The sequence below is a fragment of the Rattus norvegicus genome, chromosome 14, assembly GCF_021556685.1.
Source record: "Rattus norvegicus strain SHRSP/BbbUtx chromosome 14, alternate assembly SHRSP_T2T, whole genome shotgun sequence".
Taxonomy (NCBI): Eukaryota; Metazoa; Chordata; class Mammalia; order Rodentia; family Muridae; genus Rattus; species Rattus norvegicus.
In genome coordinates, this window is record NC_141547.1 from 17,002,231 (window position 1) to 17,020,167 (window position 17,937).

Genomic DNA, 17,937 nt, shown 5'->3' on the forward strand with positions numbered 1-17,937 from the left:
GTTCTGTCGAAGGATACCATTGAAGGCTTGAGACACATCATTATTATCTTCTATCTCTGGCCCTTTCAGCTGTCTAGGATATGAACACTTGGCTGAATCTCCAGGAGTTATGTTAGGCTATGCATTGACCCTTAGTCTGATACACAGGTTAGTTTTGTGGAAAATAAGCAGTGAACTGGAATTTCTGTCTTGAAAAGGACACTCCAGCTGTATGTATATACATCTTTTACCTGTAGACTTATCTTACATGAGAGAAAACTTCTATCTTGTGAATGCCATTATTTTAGGTTTCATAATTAGTGTCACTGAGGTCAATGCCAGACAATCTTGGAGCCAGTAGTCTATGTTGTGTCCTGTGTTACTCCCTATCAACACCAAAGTCCTACAGGTAGAGAACACCAGGGAGCCAACTAAGACTAGCATCAGGAAAGAATCCCCATGGAAAGCCATGGATGCCTTGTGAGAGCACATAAGAAAAGACGCGGACCATTTGAGCTTGTGCTTGGTACCTGAGGAGAGTTTAAGGAAGCGGGGCTTTGCATATGATTGGTAGCTATAAGACAGGCAAAAGTCTCTTACGAAGACTTGTAATTGAGAGAGTCTAAAGCTATAGTAATTAAGAACCATCAGCCAGCCTGTATGTCAGATGAATGGGATGTTTGGTGAGAGTTGTGGTTTGAACAGTGGTCTTGTTTGTCTATGCACAGTCATAACTGTGATAATCTTGTTTTTGCCATAACCCACCATTGCCTTAAGTGGCCATGTATGGTGTTAACAGTAAGAGAAAATGTTCTTAGTAGTAGAACATAAAGACTTAGTCAGCAGTGCCAGATCACCCTGACAACCAGGGGACTGCCTTTTCTTCATCCGGTCTCATGGTACTCAGAGCCTGGTGCACTTTCCACTGAATGAACTGAATAGCAAGTATTTAGTAAACAAACCAAGAACACTGAATTACTGTCTTTATTTGATAGACACTAAACTAATATATATTCCTTATATCGTCTTTATCTTATACTTACCACTTGAATGAGTATATGTTCTTTACAAAGCAAGATTTACGTGGCAAACTCATGTAGTGACAACCTTTCATTTAAAATCAAAGCTATGGGCAAAGATATGGGAAGAGCTACCAAGAATAAGAATAACGGTATCCGAATAGGGATAAGTTGCAAAAATAGAACCAAGCTGGGTTCTATCTGTTTGTTCACCACTCTTATTTCTAAGTTCCATTTTAAATGCACTGAATGTACTTAGTAAATAATATTATCTATCACACAGCTCCATTATTTATTATACTATAAAATAATTCATAATTTACTGTTGATTCTGAAACCAGTAACTTGAGTTCACATTCACATTACTGGAATGCATTCACATTACTGGAAAGAATCTGTTTAAGTAGATGTCATCATACAGTTTAGATAACATTTATGAGTTCCTGTTCTAAGCATTTAATTGATTTGTTTCATGTGATCGTCATAAAACCCTGTAAGGCTATTTTCAATACTGTCTCACAACAGAAACCAAACCATGAAGTAGCTTTCTGGAGGTCACATATGTCCTGCACAGAGATAGTTTCTAAGCCCAGATCTCTTGCCTCCAAATCTGATGTATTTGATCTCTATGAAATAATTCAGCTGGCATAGCATGAGACATACACTATGTGCTCATAAGTTTTTAAAGTGGAAACTAAGAGCTCGATAAAGTGTTGGCAGTGCAGGCAGATTAGCATGAGTTCATGACTAATGAAGAAGAACAAAGACCAAAGCTGTCCTTGGATCTATAACACATATAACAAATTGAAGGAAGGTTTGGTAGACTGACGTCATCTATACCTATATCTTTATGCTCTATAGTTAGGGGTGGGTCCTTGTGAGATCACTTTGACCCACATTGATAAGCCAATTGATGGTGTCATTCTTTTAGTGTTTGTTGAGGCAGTCATATTGTGTAGAGTTCCTGAGTGCAGAATATTTTTGAACGTCTTGTAGTGCAGAAATAGTGTGCCTTCTTTCTATGTCAGAACTGTATGGTACATATGATGTGTGCCAAGACGTAAAACCGAGGTGGCATCCTCTCTCCAGAAGGAAAGTCTTGATGGGGAGTCCATGAAAGGGAGATCCTAGTGAGACTGTTGTTCTTTACGTAGCTTGAAGGGACCTGCCTGCTTAGTGAGTCAAGTCCGCAGAGTGAGTATAGACACAATCTAAAACAGGTGAAAGGTCAGAACAATTATATTAGTACACAAAGGTAATACAGAAGGGAGGGTAGTGTGAACAGTCTGCCGCAGAGCCACTGCTATGTCAAAGGTGTCTCAGGCCAATACTGCTCTCCACTGGGAATCTGCTTGTGTGAGAGAGAGAATGAGAAAGAGATGCATTTTCCTGTTTCTTGCAGTTGTCAGAGGACAAAGAAAAGAGTGCAAGTTTTACACGTGCTGAAGAGCCTGTGCTTGGATCCAAAAGCTTGAAGACCATTGAAAAACTTGGACAGTAAAAGCGATAACGAATATGATTGATGATTTTAACAAAACTAACTAAAGAAAAGTGTTTCTTGACAACCATTTCACTGTACTAGATAACTCTCCTCCCAAAAGTTGAGAAAAAAGTTGATTTAACAGGGATTTTTGGCCTACAGTGGATCTTTAGTGGCTTTGGTGCGTCAGATGCTAGGTCTTTTGTAAAGTCAGGGGGCTTTAGGAGGAGTCATATATTTCCTACAGAGACAGAAAGACAAGCTTAGATCAACACCTGAACTGGTTCTACCTGCTGCTAAAATAACTAAAAATAGACTAGAGGTGAAGGTGATCCCCACTGAACCACCCCACCTGTACTGTGGAAGAAAGAGGTCTCCAGGAGTGGGAACCTTCCCAGGTACTTCTTTAGCAGAGATGCCTAGGGGGTCTCTCACAGGGAGGTTCAATCCAGGTGACTAAAAGCCCCATATTGAATTGTAGGTTTATTTTTAAAATTAATTTTATAAAGTATTTGGGCTTGGGAAAGTGTTGTAGAATCAAGTGTGTCTTGGTTCCTATGAATCCTATGAGTGTCAGGTTGAAAAAAGTCAGTTGATGGACATAAATATAAAACAATGTAGTTTAAAAGGACTAAGCTTTTCCCAGGGGTAGGCTATACCTCCCTCAAGGGTAGAGGGTATATATTTCTCCACTGCAAGAGGATTTTTAGGGGTGGGAGTATATCACTGGGACAGTGTTAGAGAGTTTCTCCAGAGAAGGATGGGAACTATGAAAGCAGCCATGGGTGGTTGGGAAAAACAGAGATCAATTCCTGATAGAGCAGTGTAGACTGCCTGGGGGATATGACAAAACTGTGAAAGTATCATGGATTCAAAACAGGTAGACATTATTCCTCCAGCCCGCAGACCTCTCAACAGTCTGCTATGACCTGTGAAAAGCAGGATGGCTCCTGGGAGGGTTGTGTGTGGGGGGTAACCCTCTACCGCAGAGACTAAGTAAGGCAGTTCCCCCTCCTTCTCACCAGTGTTCAACATTTCTCATTTTACTGAACAGTTGATGAAAGTGATGAGATCCTGTTCTACAATATTAGATGATTCTGACATTTCTTTATATGCAGAAAAATTGCTAAATGTTTTACACACCACACACACACACACACACACACACACACACACAAATATACCTTTAAGAGACACAATTAGCTCACAAAGTACCCAGGAGTCAAATGTAACTGTAAAATTCTTAGGCAAGACACAGATGAGAACTATCAAGATGACTGAAAAAAATCCACAATATCTGTGGTGTATAAATGTTAAAAAATTTAAAACCAAACATTTCCTAAAGCAACAAGACTGGTTATTATAAATCTCAGTGCAAAGGGTTGGCGATCTTTTCGATTGTTGCTCATGGAAGAGCCTAAATGCTACCAACCAAATAAAAGCTATTGCTATTGGATACATTCCAGAAGTGAGTGTTAAATCTTATAGCTTAAGATATCTTATGCTTTGGTTGCAGGACTTGGAGAAAAAAAATTAATGACTGAACAGAAAATCCTTCCTTCCTACAAGAGAGCTACTATACTGCTAGGTGCTGCAAAGATTTCTGGGGAGAATTATGGCCCCAAATTCTACCCAGATGTAGGTTCTGGGTTCTATTTTCATCAAAATGGAAATGTCAGTTAAGATGGGCCAATAGACAGTAGGCAGAATTAGCATTCTGATTGGATTTAAGGACCACTGCACAAGAAGAAATCTGTATCTGGCACCAAGAGTGTATACAAAAACATATGGCCAGAAAAATTATGGGACCTAGTGGAAAAGTCAGTCACCAGTTTGACTTTAAATGAATATTATGCACTGGCTAAGCAGCCTTATGTCCGTGTTTCTCACCATGGGTTATTACTACTGTCAGTGTCTCATTGGAGACTCTTCTGTTTCTCATTTTCTGTCTTCTCTTTCCCCATAACAAAGAAAAATTCCACCACGATGCACCACCAGCTATGTTCTGGATACAGAAATTAAAAATAGGTGCATGTTTGGTTTTCTAGTAAAGTTTTTTTTTTTTTTAAAAAAAAGTCAAATTTCTTTTTTGGCTTTTTTTTCCTTTCTTTTACTGGATATTTTCTTTATTTACATTTCAAATGTTATCCTCTTTCCCGGTTTTCCCTCTGGAAACCATGCTATCCCCCACCCCCTGCCTCCATGAGGGTGCTCCACCACCCACCCAACCACTCCCTCCTGCTTCTCTGCCCTGGCATTCCCCTACATGGGAGCATCTAGCCTTCATAGGATCAACAAGGCCCATCCTCTGCTAAATACGAACCATGGGTATTCTTTGGTTGGTGGTATAGTCCCTGGGAGCTCTGGTTGATACTTGGTTGATATTGTTGTTCTTCCCATGGGGTTGCAAACCCCCTCAGTTACCTCAGACATTTCTCTAACTCCTACATTGGGAACCCAGTTCTCAATCCAATGTTTGGCTGTGAGCATCTGCCTCTGTATTTGTTAGGCTCTGGCAGAGCCTCTCAGGAGACAACCATATCAGGCTCCTGTCAGCATGCACCTCTTGGAACCCCAGTAGTGACTCGGTTTGGTGACTACATGTGGGATGGATCCCCACATGTGGCAGTCTTTAGATGGCTTTTCCTTCAGTCTCTGCTCCACACATTGTCTCTGTATTTCCTCTTGTGATTGTTTTGTTCCCCTTCCTAAGAAGTACTGAAGAATCTACCCTTTTGTCTTTTTTCTTCTTGGTCTTCATATGGTCTGTAAATTGTATCTTTGGTATTCCAAGCTTTTGGGCTAATATCCACTTATCAATGGGTAGATATCATGTATGTTTGTGACTGGGTTACCTCACTCAGGATGATACTTTCTAGTTCCACCCATTTGCCTAAGAATTTCATGAAGTCATTGTTTTTGATAGCTGAGTAGTACTCCATTGTGTAAATGTACCATATTTTCTGTATCCATTCCTCTGTTGAGGGACATCTGGGTTCTTTCCAGCTCTGGCTATAATAAATAAGGCTGCTCTTAAGATAGCAGAGCATGTGTCCTTGTTATATGTTGGAGCATTTTTTGGGTATATGCCCAGGAGTGGTATAGCTCGGTAATTTTCTGAGGAACCACCAGACTGATTTCCATAGTGTTGTACTAACTTACAATCCCACCAACAATAGAAGAGTATTCCTATTTCTCCACATCCTCACCAGCATCTGCTATCACCTGAATTTTTGAGGTTAGCCATTCTGACTGGTGTGAGGTGGAATCTCAGAGTTGTTTTGACTTGCATTTCCCTGATGACTAAGGATTTTAAACATTTCTTTGGGTGTTTCGTGGCCATTCGATATTCCTCAGTTGAGAATTCTTAGTTTAGCTCTGTACCCCATTTTTTAAAAATATGGTTATTTGATTCTCTGGAGTCTACTTCTTGAGTTCTTTGTAAATATTAGATATTAGCCCTCTATCACATATAGGATTGGTAAAGATCTTTTCCCAATTTGATCATTGCTGTTTTGTGCTAATGACAGTGTCCTTTGTCTTACAGAAGCTTTGAAATTTGATGAGGTCCCATTTGTCAATTCTTGAACTTAGAGCATAAGCCATTGGTGTTCTGTTTAGGAAGTTTTTTCCCTGTGCCCCTGTGTTCAAGGCTCTTCCCCACATTCTCTTCTGTTAGTTTCAGTGTATCTTGTTTTATGTGGCGGTCCTTGATCCACTTGGACTTGAGCATGGTACAAGGCAATAAGAGTGGATCAATTTGCATTTTTCCACATGCTGACCTCCAGTTGAACCAGCACAATTTGTTGAAAATACTGTCTTTTTTCAACCTTGTCTCCCGTTTCAAGGTGCAGAAACATTACCTAAGAGAGGTCAGAATCTAAGACCGGCAGGAAGGGGTAGAGAAGTATGTAGCAATTTTCTCTGAGATCAAACCTTCAATGATATAGAGAATCTCTTTAGATCCACTGTGTTACAAAGGGAGATGAAAAATCTCATTCTCTAGGGAAGCTCCTTAAGACTTAGGATGTTCTAAAGAGAGATCCCCCAATTCAATAAAGAAACAACTCCAAAGATTCAGGAAATTCCTGAAACTGAACAGACACATTAGGTCCCTCCTTTTTTGAGTTTAAGTAAACAGTAAGGACTGTTAAGAGGTCTTCTTGGAGCAGCCAAGCTGCCTAGAAGAGGGATATAGATCAGCTAAATTTCTTAGAAAAGGCTCAGATCAACTGAGCTACCTGGAAAAGATACTTTCCAACCTATTAAGGTTCTTACAAGTTGTCTGTGGGTTCCAGGATTCCAGATTTTGTGAGTTGTTACCCATGCTGGAGCTGTATTTGAGCCATTCTTATCCTGTAAGTAATCCCTCACCCATATTCCTTTACATAACCTCAATAAACTTATTAATTCACTAAATAGGACTTTGGTGTTATCTCTATTTGGATCTGTCATGAATTTCCTATCTGGGATGCGTAGACCTGTTCATAACTCCCAGAAATAATGTCACACACACACACACACACGCACACACACACACACACACACACACACACACACACACACACACCAGTCAACACCAGTCATTTGGTATGGATCTGCTTTCAAGAAGTAAAAGGTCAGTGTTGGAATCATGGTGTCTCTGGTCTTTCTGATATGATTGACACGCAGCCTTCAACTGCAATTTTCTTTTAATAACATGTTCCTGCTACCTTCTGAAATATTCAAAATGGTCAAAGTGCATCTTTGGGAAAATTCAAAATGCTTATAAAGAGAAAAGAACTGTAATAAATAATGGAACAACATAAAAAATGTTCATAGGCATGAACTTCCTTAAATTCCTTTGAACATTTATAGCTCATATAGTTTACAGCTCTGGTAGAGCCAGACGGCATTGTGAGTTCAGGTCTCAGCAGGATCAAAGAGCAAAGAAAACTGAGGAACCTTAAGGGGTCAAGGGGTGCTGAGCATGACTAAACCATCTCATGTGCATGTTTGAATGTTGTAACAAAAGCCATAATTTTGTACAATTAGCGCATTGTCAAAATGAAAAGGCAATAACAGGCACTGTGAGTTTAGTCTTGAGTTTCAACACAAAGGATTGTAACCTGTTAGAACATCTCTTGAGGTAGATTCCCATCAGATGTAACAATTCCTTCCCTTGAACAATTGTCATTTCCACCTCATGCATTGCACGTATTGTTTTCTCCTACATGTTTCTTAATTCATTTTCTTCACAGAGCTTTACCTGACTTCTAAAGGAGGAACTATGTGGGATTCAAAGAAAGAGGCAGCCTTAGATTTCTTCAGACGGGCCTTGTATTGTGTCTGAGTCATGGCCATGCTGTGTGGACTGTTTACTCTCTGTTGTCAGCACTATGGCACTAGTGCCAATGACTGGGAAGTGAGCTGCCTGCTATTCTTAGTTTATTACCGGCTCTTGATGACTTGGGGACTCATTGTGTAGTGTGTGTGTGTGTGTGTGTGTGTGTGTGTGTGTGTGTGTGTGTGCGCGCGCGCGTTTAAACCACAACATAGCCTAGGAAATGATCTCATACTAGAGCATTAAGCCCTTTAAAACCAGAACTTTTATCATGCTTTGGTAGTATGAATGCAGGGAATGAGAAACAGCGTCATTGAGAGTGTAAGTGGGCTGTTTGCTGAGGTTAAAAGATTTGCACAGTCTTTGTGAATAGAATTCTGTAACTTCTACAGCATCTTCTAAGTGTTGAAGATTTGGATGGTGCTAAGTGAGAATGTTGAAATACTTGTTTTGTTTTTGTGCATAAACTGGTAGTTTCTGTTAAAGCTAAGAATATTTCTATTTAAGAACAAATATTCTGCTATTACGTATTTGTCAAAGACCATATAGTGATGTATCTTTGTCACAGTGATCCTGAACTTCCGTTCAGTTCTTTAAAGACTCTCAGATATACATTAAACATCCAAATAGGGAAACAAATTGTGGTAGAGTTCCATAATTGACAGTATTCAGGAAGAAGAATGATATACCCAGTGACAGACGGCACATGAAGTGAAATAGCCAGGAAAATCATAAACACAATGTTTTCCAAATATATGAAGCTGAAGAGCAGGCTGAGTGAATGAATAGAAGTGAAGGTAGCTGAGTAAAGTGGGAAACCGATTGGATAAAAGCCTGAAGAATTTCCAGAGGTGACAAAAGCTATTTTAGAATGTTTTTGGAGTAGTGGTACCATGGTTATGCTGTCTATGTCAAAATTTTTGACACTGAGAATAGAGTCCAGTAGTAAGGCTCTAGATGGGAATACATTTGAAATGAACTCAGGTTCTCAGTAGAATGAATAGAGAGGTCTCTACATGCTAGAACTATGTAAGCTCGTATTTACTGCATCACAGAGGGATAGAAAGAAGCAAGGTTCAGAGAAGGGCCAGCCCTAGACATGGGCTGATGTTAATCTACCACTCAGGTATCTGCTAACACTTCATTATTTTTTAAAATGGTTGTCTATTTTCATACCCTTAACTACTTATTCCGGGGGAGGTAGTATGGATCAGAGGGCAACTTACAGGAGTTAGTTTGCTTCTCCAACCATGTGAGATCTGGGGATTATCTGAGGCTACCAGTCTTGGTAGCAATTACCATTCCACTATATCTACTGTGGGCCTTCCTGACACTGGAAAATCCCTCAATCCCAGGAGACACAGAGCTAGGTCAGGAAGGTGGAGCAGGAGCAGGACTGTTGACAGAGGACAATGAGGGCCACAGCCAGGCACAGTGGGTTAAAGGACAGATCCAGGCCCAGGAACAACAGCAGACTGTCTTGCCTAGTCCATTGTCTTTCTGTAGGCTGAGCTCATGAATGAACAGGTTCACACTATCTACTCATTAAATTATTCTGCCTTCATTTCTCATCCCATCTCTCCCTTTCGTACCCTAGTTACCACTGAGGGTGAGTTCCTCTCCTACACTGTGTTCTGAACTGGGATGTCTATCAATTCAACTACATATAACCATTGTTTTTCTCATCTTAAAGAAGGACAGTGGTCCTTGGTTTGGATAAGATGGTTAAGAGCTTTGTGTGTAAAGATAAGCATTCAGAAAAAGCTGGTCATAGCTGTACATACTTTAATCCTTACGTGGGGAACAAAAAGAAAGAGTTTTCAGGCTTAATGGCCAGTCAACTTAGGCAAATCAGTAAGATCCAGGTTAATGAGAGACCATGTTTCAAAAGATACACTTGAAGGTAATTAAGGAAGACACTCGACATTGACTTCAGGCCCTTAGATACATACATATATTCACACCTGTGCACTTGCGTGCACGCGTGTGCACGCGAGTGCACACACACACACACACACACACACACACACACACACACACCACATGGTAAAATGAATTAAGATGGCTTCTGGCAAGACAAGTAAAAATGTCTTCTCTGGAAAACAGAAGTGAGTTAACAATCAAAACAGACACTCCTCAGATCTTATTCATCTTCTGAGTTTTAGCTAAAAAAAATCCAACCAAACCCTTTTTACTCACTTCACATTTTCTACTTGCATCTGGGGCAGTCCTCAACTGGCTGGTTAAATAGTGCAACACATAAGCGTTATTTGTTGCTTCTGATAACATAATGTAACCAGTATAATCTCAATTACACGCAACTGTAGTGTAAACCACTGTTTACTTCACTCATATAATAATGCAACTAATATCAACCAAGTACCTACTATGGGCAAGGCAATGTGGTGGGTGGAGAAAAGCTGTAAAACAGACAAATAGGCTCTTTGTTTTCATTGTATGGACAATGAAAAGGTAAATAAAGTCACAAGTGCAACGGATAGTAAGACTGAAAAAAATCAACTGACTTGCAGGCTGAGATGATGATGGCTATATGTGCTGATGGAGAAAAGGGTAGATCATAGTTGGGCTGGATAAACAATGAGGAGACAGCCTTATAGCGTGTTGTAGGTTTAAGGGGCTCAACATTCAAGATGGTGAGAACTGCAGATGCCAAGTGTGGAATTACTGCCATGTACACTGGGGTTTCCTAGAACACCTGAAGAGCATGCATTTATAGAACTAAGAACTATAGCATTAAACTATGAAGAAGATAGTGTTTCAAAGAGATGAGCTAGATCTCTTCAGAAGCCAGTGAACAGTTAACCCTCATTTCCCCATAGGAAAGTTGGTAGACCAGTTGGTGTACTGAGTTCTAGTACATTGTGTCACATGGTTTCCAGAGCACTTAAGGAAGTTCCACAAGAACTGCAGAGATAAAGGGCTTCTGTTCTTACCTTTTCCTTTGTTTTTACACACCGACCTTCCTGTCTTACTCTCTGTTGAGGCACAGCTGTGACACTCTGCACTAATACGGAAATGACGTTCATCTTCAACACCCACTTGAGAATACTGCGATGCCATTGGCTCCAGTTGTTTTTCTCTCATTGCCCATTCTAGTCTCTACTCCAGCCTACCCAAGATGAGAACACAGAAACTCACTTTGGAATTTGTGACTTTTGTGATCCCTAGAGTTAACTTTGCTAGTCTGTGGATGATTTTTGTTTTCTTCCCTGTATTTATCCGTCTTCTTATTTTTGAAACCAACATAAAAAATATAGTTTCTAATTAACTTGTACCCTTAAAGAAGTAGATAAATCAGGAAATAACTACACTTTCCCCATAGATGAACCTTACTACTATATGCTAAGAGAGGAGCACATGGCATTTGAGGTGACCCAGAAGTCTTGTCTTCTACAGGTGTAGCTAATTTGGCAAACAGAATTGGTAAAAATCCTTACTATGTATGACAGTAGATAAGCAGGAATAAATCTTTACTTCACCTTTTTTTATTGTGAAACACTCTTCTGTGGACTATCCTCATTACCAAAGATGCTGCAGCACATTTAAAATTAATTTGATTCAATGACAAAGTTAATGGGATCTTTCTCATCTAAAGAGAATTAGACTTGCTGGACGCATCATGGACCAGGGACAAGATAAACAGTTTTTGGAAAGGATATGATATCACTCTTCTCTTTAGGAAAGCATCTCTCTGTTTTAGAGTGAGAGCTCCAGGCAGAGGAAATGGGAAGGTGGGGAAAACATGAACCAGATCCAGAGGAGACAGTGACTTCAAGAGAATGAATGAGTCAGTTGGCATCAGCGGCAAGCTGCCAGGGACTGGGGCAGAGGGAAAAAGCAAGCCATGGAGCCCTTAAGCCATTTCACTCCCACACCCATGGATACACACCAAGCAATGGGGGAACAGAAACAGTCTTCAGTGTCCTAACAGAGTGACTGTGGTCCCTAAGCACCAAACCACAGCTAGCAACAGGCTGAGTTCTGGAGGACAGCCCAACAAACCAGAGTCAGGGAACCAAGAAAACACAAGACCTACTCAGATAAAGAGCATTGTTCTTTGTCAACAATTAGGTCTTCTCTTTCCAAAGGATGGAGAGGAAGAAGTTGCCCCAGGAAGAAAAGAAATACAATGTTGATAGCATCAAGTTAGCTGTAAGCCAAAGGTGGCTTCTTTGAACTAGCATAGAATGCAATCGTAGGCAGTTGCTTTAGGAGATCCAAAGTCTCTCTGCAGTTTAGATTTGCATTGGACACACACTGGAAAAGTTCCTCTGAAGGGTCACCTCTGAGCTTCGTGCCTCTTCCACACATACCTGACATTCTCCCTAATCATTTATTGTGTCTGAATTCAAAGTTACCTCTCAGGGGTTAAAAATTCTTTGAATTTATATTATATTTTCTATACAAAAGATTATTGAAATTATAGGCCTTAAAAGTATTATTACATATTAAGTGTATATAATAATGGTTTCCTTATCACATTCTGTAAGTCTACAGAATGCACTTCAGTTGTGCTCGCCGCGTGCTACCTTCTCCCGTTGCTTCTCCCAGTGTTCCTCACTGCTTCCTTTGCCCAGTCGGGCCCCACTTCTACTTTCCTGCCTCAGGAAACAATGATCAGGTACAAATGATACAGGGAGTTTCTTTAGAGTCACCTTCAGGGCCGGGGGCATCTTACCAGTTGCCACCTCACTAAAGGAAGTATCTCTCCCACCCCTTTGACTATTCTCTGTGTATAAATCCTCAAGGAGAGAGAGAGTTCCAAGAGGCCCTGTCCCTAAGGGACATAGCTACATCCTTTAAATTAAAATAAACAGAAGCACAATGTGAATTCATGCGCTATGTATGAAAACTCATTGGTGTGTGTCCACATGAAATGAATAAATGAACAAGATAAAATGTGACCTCGGTATTCCTTACGTGAATAACTGTCATCCAAAACACATACAAGGTATTAAATATCATTGCAGCATTTCCAAACAAAGTTTGAAAAACATGTTTTATTGATTCCTCGTCTTCCTCATCTTCATCCTCCCATTACCCCACCCACCACCCTGTTACCCCGATCCCCTCTTGTATTCTTACTTAGCTGCTTTCCTTTTTCATGGCCCATGTCTATCTTCTATCCTCAGAAGGTAATTTTAGCCTATCTTGGTCTATTTTTTCTAATTTTTAGGTTTTACCCACAATTAGACATTTTTATTTATATGCAAGTATACTTTATAGTCTTAGACCATCATATGAAAGAGGACATGTATATCTTATCTTTCTGTGTTTAGGTTAGCTCATTTAATATATTTTCTGGATCCACCCACCCTTGTTACAGTAACAAGAAAACAGAACCAACTTAGACGTCCATCAATGGATGTGTGGATAACGAAAATACAGTGTTGGACGCAATGGAATTTGATTCGGTGGCAGCAGCTGTGCTTTTGAAAATGCTTGTTGTAAAGGAATTGGGATTGTGGCACTCTACTAACTAGGAGATTTTTCCATAGGAAGAAATAATGACATTTTAACAGAAAGATTTGGTGTGATTTGGCTTCTACCTATTTACACTAAAGTGGCTACCACAGAATCTGGTTACTTCCGCAAAGTACTGGTAGATACTAAGTCAGCTGTTCACTGAGCCCCAACGTCACCTTCAGGCCCCGTTCCCTGTTTTCACTATACTTTAGCTGCACCTTCCGTTTTCATGACTTTGATCACTGCAAAAGGCATCCTTCTGCTAGAAAGTATGCTTTTCCCTTCCTTCATCTACTTAACGTGTGCCCCTTCAAACATGGCGTTCTCTTCTGCTTACCTCACTGTAAAACTGTGAATCTTCTTCCTGGCATTCTTCATTGCGTATGTAATATACTTGGATTCTATAGCTACAGTCTGGAGATGGCTTTTCTGCTGTAGCTTTGTGTATTGGAATTTGGGTCCCTGTTGGCACCATCAAGTATTGGCTCGGCTGGTAATTTGAGTATTTAAGAGGTTTATGGAGGACTCCATATGTTCAGGGCCAGTCTGGACAACAGAGAGAGGCTATGTGGCAAAAAAAAAAAAAAAAAAAAAAAAAATCCTTCAGAAATTAAAAAACGAAAGGAAGGAAAGAAGGAGAGAGAGACAGGGACAGAAAGAGTGACAGGGAGGAATAGGGACAGAGAAAAAGAGAGAGGGGGAGAAAGGGAGGGAAAGAGGGAGAGGGAGAGAGAGAGAGGGAGGGAAAGAAGGAAAGGGAGAGGGAGGGCGGGGAGAGGGAAAGGGAGGGAAAGAAGGAGAGGGAGAGGGACAGGGAGGGAGGGCGGGGGAGGGAAGAGGGACAGGAAGATGAAGAGGGAGAGGGAGGAAGGGAGGGAGAGAGGGAGAGAGAGGGAGGGAGAGAGGGGAGGGAGAGGGAGGGAAGGAGGGAGGGAGGGAGAGAGGGACAGGGAGAGGGAGAGGGAGGGGAAGAGGGAGAGAGGGAGGGGGAGGAGGAGAAGAAGGGGAGGGGGAGGGGAAGGGGGAGAGGAAACGCGCCTAGTGTGAGGTAGTTCCATTATTGGGGTGATAGCTTTTGAGGAGATACGTGCCGAGCTTTTTTGGCTTTTGTCAGCACATGAGAATTCCTTATATATTTGGCCCTTTATTCATGTGGTTTCCGTGTTCCGCCTGTTGTGATACAGACAGTGGAACCAGAGGTCAGATGGGGGTCACTTGACTGGATTTTAATCTCTAAAGTATTCTTTACAGAGTATTCAGCCTCATTATTACAATATAGAAACGGAGCCACTGATGCCTAAAACAGTTTCCTCCTCCACATCTGTCCTCACACAACTGAGACAAGGACACAACTGCTCTTCAGCCGATTGTCACTGCAGGACTGCGCGGCCTCTGACACGTCTTATTCACAATGAACATCTAGAACCCCAGGCACTCAGTGCGTCTTTTCAGTAAGTGAAAAAGTTCAGTCGCCCCAGTCTCTGCTGGGCTCTCAGACTCTGCCAGTCACACAATTCTGGCTCCCAGCCCAAAATCATCAGCACTGACTATAGCTGACAAAAGGACCGAACCCACTGAATCACAATGAGGTGCCTGACAAGATACACAGGAAGTTCCCATTATACTTCTAATTAAAGTTTAATTGCTCTAACTTAGTATTTATCTAATAGGCCTGGAAAAATTAAAAGCTAAATGATGACGTATGTACTACTTCTAGACGAGCTTTGTGGCCCATTACAGTTTTTAATGAAAAACAGTGTTTTTTTTTTCTTCAGTTTTTCTTATCCTCTCACATGCTGCCCTTTTCTTAAAGATAGATAATTTCATCATTTCATAAAGCTTCTAACTTCCCATTTGGCACAGCGCCCTAATCTAAGCAAAGGATATCAGAATTGGATATAACCTAACATAAGCAGAGAAACAGAGTGCTAAAATGCTACAATGATTTTAATGAATGTAGTTGTTATGTATAAATTTGTTAATGATTAGAGTTGGGTTGTAAATTGAGTTGGTAGAGCGTAAACTAGTGAGGAGGCCCTCTCCTGTAAGACCAGCACTTGGAGGAAAGGCAACAGATACAGAAGTTTAAAGTCATTCTCAGCTATGTAGTGAGTTAAAAGCACACCTGGGCTACAGAAGATCCTGTTTCAAAAAAAGAAAAAGGTAAAATCATAGTGATACATAATGAATTCATTCACATTGGTGACTCACATTTTATGCATGTCTTCAAAGGTACTGTGGACTTTCACACAAAAAGAATTTTTGCCTTTCACCGACTTCAACAATTAGTTTCCTGTTAATCAAGACTATAAACGTCACCTGAGGTTTACTTTCGCATAGACTAAGTAAGACAACTCAGAAGAACCAAGGCAAGCAATGAACTTTGATTCAAAATAATGTCATAAATTCCATAGATGATCTGGCTTTCTCAGGGTTAAGCCTGAAGCCAGAAGGAGGGCAGAGAGAGAGATCAGACTCAGGGAACATGCCAAGGCATGTCTAAGCCTTGAACTTCAAGTGTCAAGTCCAACGGGACATGTTCGTGATAGATGTGTCGCTGTTATTGTGGTCATTAAAACTGTGGACTCAGAGAATTGGGAAAATAAAAAGTAGGACATAGATTGTTCTATAAGGTCCCAAAGATGAGACCTGGAAGGAAAAGGTCTTTTAAGTATTACTAAATTGAATTTGTAGTATTTGATGACTTAGCTTCTTTCCAAAGATCTCTAAACAGACAATAAAAACAAACTCAGGAGTCCCAGGTATAGATAAAAGTGTTCAGATCTTCAAAAAGGTAGGGAATCTTAATGGCGTTCTGGCATGGAGAACTGTCAAGTACAAAGAACTGGGCTTGGATATCCATAAGACTGAGCACATCTCCTGGTTCCCATGATGAACGGTACGCCCTGCTCATGGCTAAATAATAGTGCTTAGCCCAGGTAGGATTAAACAGATAACCAGATCATGCTTAAGAGTTGTAATTAACAACAAAATGAGAACCACTGATTTAATAAAACTTGCATTTTAAAAGCATCAAGCATTATTGGGATTTCCAAAACACTCGCAATTGTATATACTAAATAACATAACACCCTTTGGCTAGAAGTTCTTTCGAGACAATTATTTCATTTAGATGATATTTCTTGATTGACTGACTATATTGTGTAATTGTTAGTGATACAAAAAACCCACAAAGATCCTATTAAAGAAAAACAGTTTAGTTAAGTTGTTTTAAAAAAATAATAATTGTACCAAACCGCTAAATGAACTGTGATAAATGCTATGGTCTGAAGTCTTAGAATGGAACTAATGCATTTCAAAGAGCGCCAGTCTAGATGTCAGAGTCGGGAGAGGCTTCTGAGAAAGCACAGTACTTCCGTTTCGCCTTGAAGACTGAGTTAGTCTTTACAGCACAGGCAAGGGAACAGTTCAGCAGGACAACAGCATAGACTTGGCTTTAAGTCTGGTAGAATTTGCTCCGTAGAAGACAATCAAGCAAAGGTTAATGTGGTAAGAGTTCAGGTGACACCAACCCATGCAAAGGCCTAGGCGCCTTTTATCTAGGATGCCAAGGGCTCCATTGAAGGGTTGGGAAGAGAGGAGTAACATGATGTCACCGCTTGGCTCAGGCAGGGTAAATGCCAGTGTACCCATAGCACAAGCACAGAGATCATGTTTTTTGGACTTGTCTTACCGTTTTGGCTCCAAAATTACCCTTAGCACATTCCTTCTGGAAGTAACCTTGCTGAGGCATGAAAAATTATGGGGTGAGTTGAGGTTTTACAAGTTCACATTTCAGTTACCATTCACATCACTGAAAAACGTGTTTGTTGAGGGATTAACAAACAGCCATTGGTGTCGACTCATACTCGTTCAGCAGGGACTAACCAAGATTTCTCATCTATCCATTGCTATCCTTTCAGTACCTGGAATAGAGCAAGGAGTGGTCAGAGAAGTGCCTTCAGGTGGAACAGAAATGAAGAGTATGCCAGCCATTTAAAATCATCACAGTGGGGGCTGGAGAAGGTCAGAGGCTTAAAATACCAACTACCCTTCTGGACGATTCAGGTTCTATTCTCAGCACCTATGACAAAGTTCACAACCATCCTTGACTCTAGTTCCGGGGGATCAGATGCCCTCTTAATGGCTTCTCTGGGCACCGGGCATGCATGCGATACATAGACAAACTTGTTAGGAAAACATCCAAATAAATAAAATAAAAATAAATAAATCCTCACAGTGATTATTTTGGACAGAGGGAACATGTAAGTCTGTAATGCCTTTGAAATCAGAGATTCAAAAATCTCTTGCATTTAGGTCAAGACGATTGCCATCCTGGGAGGGGTGGTGGCACATTCCTATAGGTTTGAGACAGCCTGGGCTATATTGAGAGTTCCTGCCTCAGAAAATAACGTTTAATATAATCCTATCACCATTATCACAACCATCACTACCACCACCATATACCTGTGGAAATGTTTCTTTCTTTCTTTTTTTAAAGATTTATTTATTTATTATATATAAGTACACCGTAGCTGTCTTCAGATATACCAGAAGAGGGCATCGGATCTCTTTACAGATGGTTGTGAGCCACCATGTGGTTGCTGGGAATTGAACTCATGACCTCTGGAAGAGCAGTCGGGTGCTCT

The 17,937-nt window shown here is 40.6% G+C and overlaps 1 long non-coding RNA gene across 2 annotated transcripts in view; it reads left to right on the plus strand.

Annotated features, from left to right (window-relative positions):
• LOC148001253 (uncharacterized) overlaps positions 1 to 17,520 on the plus strand; it is a 27,302-nt gene extending 9,782 nt beyond the window's left edge. Inside the window, exons 2-3 of one of the 2 annotated variants that reach the window (XR_015636889.1) lie at positions 14,540 to 14,739; positions 17,212 to 17,520. This is a non-coding gene — a long non-coding RNA (uncharacterized LOC148001253). The remainder of the gene's footprint in view (positions 1 to 14,539; positions 14,740 to 17,211) is intronic. The other variant, XR_015636888.1, reaches the window with a different exon arrangement.
• Positions 17,521 to 17,937: the final 417 nt, after the last annotated feature.